Below are 6,146 nucleotides of genomic sequence, written 5' to 3' on the forward strand. Positions count from 1 at the left end.
TTCACAGTCTCTCTGCTGATATTTTCTTGTATGTACAAGGCTACGTGATATCATAAAAGGATCACTTTATGGTGAGGTCACGTAACCTGCTTTTATGATTCAGCCATATCTCCTGGATGCATCTTTCCATGTCAGTACACCTACATTTCATTACTCGTTTTAAGGTGTGGTCTTTGGACCCATTGAAAATAGGCCTCCCCACTCTGATCTCCAGCTGGGGACCCCTGGACTGGGCTGGGTGAGTCTCTGCTGGCCTGCTGGCCTGAGCTGAGCACGGGAGGCTAGGCGCAGGCAAAGGGATAGCAGTCCATCACACTTGGCGCCAAGGCTGCCCCAGCTGCTCGCCATGCTTTGCTAGTTCCTGATACGTTCTCATTTTACGACTCATTGATTACAGGCCCCAAGCGACAGGATGGGGGTGGGGAAGAGTGAGGAAATAGAGAGTGGGGGAAACGAGGACTAGATTTTTACCCTATGAACAGCCTTAAGCTGCAGCCCTACCCAATGTGCACAAGGCTGGATCCCTTTGCAGGGGAGGGAACAGAATGTTCAGGGCAGGAAGAGACATCACAAAGCATGCAGTCCATCTCTGCCCCTACCCCTGCACAATGAGGAAGAGGAAGCTGAGGCTCAGCGAGGGAAAAGGACTTCCCTAAGGTCACCTGGCAAGTGACAAGGGCAGGTGCAGAGCCTGGGCTCTGACTCCCACCCAGGCCCTGGGAAGCTCTTGCCCAGTTGAGTTTCTCAACAAAACTCTTCTCAGCTCCTTCCCAGCAACCTGCGGCTGCTGACTCGCCCATCCCAGGGCTCTGCGCTCAGGCTTCTGGATCCTGCCTCAGCCTTCTGCTAATACTCTGGTCACTAGTAACGCGTCTGCATTCCAGCTTTCGTAATTATAAAGAGGGGTTACATGACATTGTGAGTGCAAGTGTGCCTGGTATATAGAGGGCATGTAGGAAAGGGTTACCTTGTGGGTGGAATCTATGAGGGCTTTCAGGGAAAAGAGTGACCCAGCATCCTGACAGCAGGGACAGGAGCTGACATTTACGGAGCTTACACTTGGTGCCCGGCGCTGTGAGGCAGACAGGATTATCTGCGCTTTACAGATGGAGAAACTGAGGCTCACCTGCCTGAGATCATAAAGCTAATAACTGTCAGAGTTGAGATTCAAATTCACTTCTGGCTGCACGAAGTCCCCAGCCCTTTTCCACACCACCCTGCCTTCCCACTCCCCCTCCAGGCATGGCTCTGTCAGGACAGGGAAGGACAGGAGAATCAGCATTCGCCCCCATCCATAGGGCACCCCGAGGGAGTCCAGGAAGCCCTTATCTGCAGGAGCTGCCTGCACGCCTCTATTATCTCCCCGACCCACCTCTCCACTTGCTCATCCAGAAGGCCCTTTCCTCTCGGTGTCCTTCCTTGATGATAAAGATGACTGGTGGAGGGAGAGGTGAGACGAGAAGGGGCTGGGAAGGGGCGGGGACGAAGGGCAGGCCTGAGGAAGAGCAGAGCAGGGGAAGGCCCCATCCATCAGCCCAGCCCTGGCAGCTCTTTACACAGCTGGTTAACCGGCGGGGGGTGAGGCGGCAGCTCTCGAGGTGGAGAGGGACCAGAATAAGAGGAGAACCAGAGGAAGATGCAGTGGACAGGAGAGAGGGCTCAGGGTGCAGCTGTAGGAGCGTTCGAGAGAGACCAAGGAGCCGGATGGAAAAGCCAGAAAGAGAGGCTGTGGACTGGAGAGCCTCGCACGAGACGGGGCAGGGGGTGAGGGGGAAAGTCCGGCAGCTGGGCCAGTCCTGCCCTCCTCACAGAACTGCTCACTTCGGGGGCAGCCAGGCCAGCCGGCCAGGGGCGGGGCCATGCCTTCCTGTCTGAGGGGCAAGGGCTGAGGACCCGGCAGAGCAGGGAAGCAGCCTATCCATGGTCAAGAGCAAGCTCAGGGTGATAAAGTGGTGTCCTCTTCCCTCCAGTGACCCTGCCGCCCCTTTGCGGCCTTCCCCAAACTGTGGGCCCATCCTGGCTGCCTTGAGCCAGGCTGTCAGTGGGGGAGCAGCGCCCCCCTGAGGCCTGCACTGTGGTACTCTGGAAGGAACCAGGGACCAGAGTCAGGCTGGGAAGACCCCTGCCCCTCTTCCTGGCAGATTCCCCCACCTCTGTGGAGAACTGCATTTAGAGAGTTTCTTTTATTGGCTGATTGACTGATGGATTCACTGCACCTCGAGGCTTCCAGGATCTCAGTTCCCCCACCAGGGATCGAACCTGGGCCCCGGCAGTGAAAACGTGGAGTCCTAACCCCTGGACTACCAGGGAATTTCCTAGAGAATTTCTTTTTTACTTGAAGGACTCTTCCTCCCCAACTCTGGGCCTCCCTGTCCCTGCTCCGAGCTCCCCGGGCCATCCCATCAGCACCTGGTCAACACCTTCCAAAGGGTGCTGGGCAGTTCCCGGGTGCCTGTGGGGCAGCACCTGAGGCTGCACGTGCGGCCGTGATCACAGGTGATCCCACAAAGTGGCCCAGTTGCCAGGACTGGTGAGAGAAAGTGGGTGGGGAGCTTGAGGTGGAGGACAGGCCCAAGGTTGCCAGAGCCTGTGTCCCGCTCCTGCAGCCCCACTCCCTCCCCTCCCTCTGCCCCAGGCCCCCTCACCTGCTTTTTGGCTACAGCATCTTGAAGCCCCAGGAAGCAGGCCCAGGCCTGGGTGATGGACAGGTCTCCTCGTGTCTGGGCTGACCCTCTGCACCCGGCACCAATCAGGAGGCTGTGGTAGCCACCCTGGGAAGGGCACATCACTGCCTGTTCATGAGCTATCCCCAGCATCTCCTCCTGAGCCAGAACTCCCACTCCCTCTGTTACCAAGCTCATACTGCTCATCCCACAACAGACCAATAAAAATCAAGAGATGGCTTGTTGGGTCAAGGAATGCCAGCAGACTGAGAAGATGGTGGACTGGTGTCCCAAAGATCTATCTTACCAGAGTTAGAATTCAGGCTTTATTTATTTAGCCATGCTGCTTGGCATGCAGGATGTGGGATCTTAGTTCCCCGACCAGGGATCAAATCTGTGCCACCTGCAATGGAAACACAGAGTCTTAACCACTGGACCCCCAGGGAAGTCCCTCAGGCTTCTAAAAGGAGAGGAGGTAGGGTTCTTTGTTGCAAATTTCTTAGTGCTGGAATCCTTTGTTCTTGCAGCTGTTTACATAGGTCTGGTCACAATGTTCCTATAAATCTCCAACTAGACAAATGTTATTCTCTGTTCTGCAACTTTTTGTCTCTATGTAAATGGAAAAGAGTTATACCTTTAAAGGTCAGAGCTCTAGGGCTGTCTTGTATATTTTAGGTTATGGGCAACATTCTTTTAGCGAAAGTAACAGCACACAAAGGTTAAAGTGAAACAAAACAAAACAAACAAACAAAAACCCCAAAAGCAAACAAAGAATAACCCAGATCAGATGTGGAGTCAGATTTGTTCTTCCCTATTACATCTCTGGAAGATTTTATGATCAATTCCTAAGTGGATGCCTCATAACTGTAGAGAAAAAAAGTGTAGCCATCGGCAGGCTCCCCCATCCTAGCCTAGATCTATGCTCCTAGGGAAGGCTGCAGGCTCCTGACACAGAACAGTTTCCAATCTTAAAAGAAAACACGAAATCTTCCCAGACTAGAAGAGGAAAGCTCTGTGTAGGTAGGTCCCCAGGTGCACCCCTTTTGAGTCTTCCTCTCCGGTTTGGTGCTGTGCCCGTGGCGCCTGTCCGAGGGTTTACTGCTTGACTTTCTCTCTCACACAAACAGCCTGAACATCCATTTCCATTCTCTGTTCCCTTTGGCTCAACCAAGATAGGCTATAAATTTTAAAAGGACTGTAGCCAAAAAGCCTAGGGAGAGACAAAAGGGAACCAGATCCAGGAAATAAAAGACAGCTAAAGCTTACCAAAATAAGCAAGTTTCAGACGTTACAACAGCGGACTTGCCTCTTCCGTGACCATGGAGTCTGCCCAGAGATCACCTCCTCCCAGCTCTCCTCTATCTCACCCGCTTGCTGCACCAGAGCAGGGTTCAGCTCAGGACCCGACCACACAGGACTTCTGGGAGGCACAGCAAGGGGCTGAGGTTGCCCTGCAGATGGCTTATACCCCCTGAGGGAAGGCACTGCTTTTCTCATCTGTATCTCCCTGGCACCAAGCTCACAGCCTGGCACTTAGTAGACTCCCCATAATGACTGCTTGTGAAGGAACGGGCATGGGGTCAATACAAAGCCCATAACGTGCCCTCTTAGTCCCCAGGCCCCCACCCATGGGCCAGCAAGCCAGTGCCTTACGGGCTGCCTCCCCAGGGCAAATCTTCACCACCATTTGGTGGTAGCTAATCCGCTGCCTGTCAAGGAGGGAGTAACTGATATTTCTAGAGGGTCCTCCAGGGCACGTGAGGTGCCATGGCCCTGCCCAGACACTGCTTCCCCAATCCTCACGATGTCTAGCTTCCCCTCGAGCCCTGCTTGATGACCCTTTCATGAACCTCCTGAGGGTCCATCACAGCTTTCCCAGCCTTTTATAGATGCTCAAGTTCTGATCCCAACACTTCTTTTTCCCTTGGCAAACAACCTCAGCTTCTAAGCCAGTCCCTCACTGAGCCCATGAACACGGTGTCCACCTTCCCCCCACAAAGCATCAGAGTAACGACTCTTGTGACCAAGTCCATGCCTCAGACTTCATTCTCTGTGGCCTCCTGCAGGATCTGATCCCATCCACACCTCTCCCCATACCTCACACACCTGAAATTCTGGGCCTCTTCAAGGGGTTTCTTCTGCACTCTTCTCCAACCCTTTCTGAGATTCAGGTTTTAGCTGATTGCTTTTATTCCCATTCTCTTGGTGAACTAATATGGAAGCACGTATTTAAAGAGCTTTCATTACCTTTATGTGGATGACTTAGTCAATAAATGTTTATTAGGCACCAACTCTGTCTCAATACTTTTCTAGGTGCTTGGGATATATTAGTAAAGAACGTCCCTGTTCTCATGGCACATATTATCACATCTAAATATCACATTTACCTCTGTTGCACTTGGTCCAGTTCCCCAGCTTCATTATCGATGTGACATCTCCATACAGATGTCCCACAGCCGCTGAACAGCATTATGCTGAAACAGAATTCATCCTTCCCTACCCCAAGCTGGTTCCCTGGTCTACACCCATCCCTATTCTCAAGACCCTGCACCACAGAGTCACTTTTCACTTTCCTATCTTTAGTATAACATCCACTCTTGTCTCTTCTTTTCACCCATCATCTGCATTTAGTACAACAGCATCCTAATTGGCTTCCCAAATGGTGGAATGGCTCCTACCCCCATCTCTTCTAGATGCTGCTGCCAGACTAGTCTTCCCAGTGCACTCATTTCCTACTGGCACTCATTCTTGGCCCTATGCCATCACCAGCAATGTCCCCACAGTCTACAGGATGTTGTTACAGAATTAGACACCTATAAATACTACACTGGGAACCTCCAACTCTAACCTTTCAACTTAAAGCCCTAAAGTGCACTGACCTACTTGTGCATGACTGCAGGCCATTAGTGACAAGTGGCAGGAATATGATGAAGGGGGTCAAGCTCTAAGTGGAACACTTACCTTGAGGGGATTTTCTTCTCCACTAGGATAGACAGTGATGAGTTGGAGGAAATGATTTTGCAAGGAAATAAACAAATACATTGTCAGACCTCTTTTCACGGGGGGGATATATTTAAAGAGTTCATCCAAGAGTAAGTAAAAAAGAATGCTCATATTTGTAAGGTACTAGAACAGTGCTTGACACAATTAGAGCCATGTTGACTTAAATAAAATAGATCAAATCTCAAGTATCTCAGGAACAAAGGCCAGGAAACTATTTTTTTTAACTTCATATGGTTAATGATAATCACATGGAGCCCGTGAAGTTGTTTCTTAATGCACATGGGACAGGCACAGACATGGGTGTTTTGTTTAAAGGTCTGTTTTCATTTCTTGCCGATAGCCTCTTTTGACTTCCCGGTGTCATAAGATCTCCTTTCAGGTTGTAGGGGAAAGAAGTTTATTCCACTTAGAGCTGTGTTATGATTAGGAGAGCCAAAGAGACGGTCAGGACAGGAACACCTCCCACCAATTAGCAACTGA

This window comes from Hippopotamus amphibius, chromosome 7, assembly GCF_030028045.1.
Source record: "Hippopotamus amphibius kiboko isolate mHipAmp2 chromosome 7, mHipAmp2.hap2, whole genome shotgun sequence".
Lineage (NCBI taxonomy): Eukaryota > Metazoa > Chordata > Mammalia > Artiodactyla > Hippopotamidae > Hippopotamus > Hippopotamus amphibius.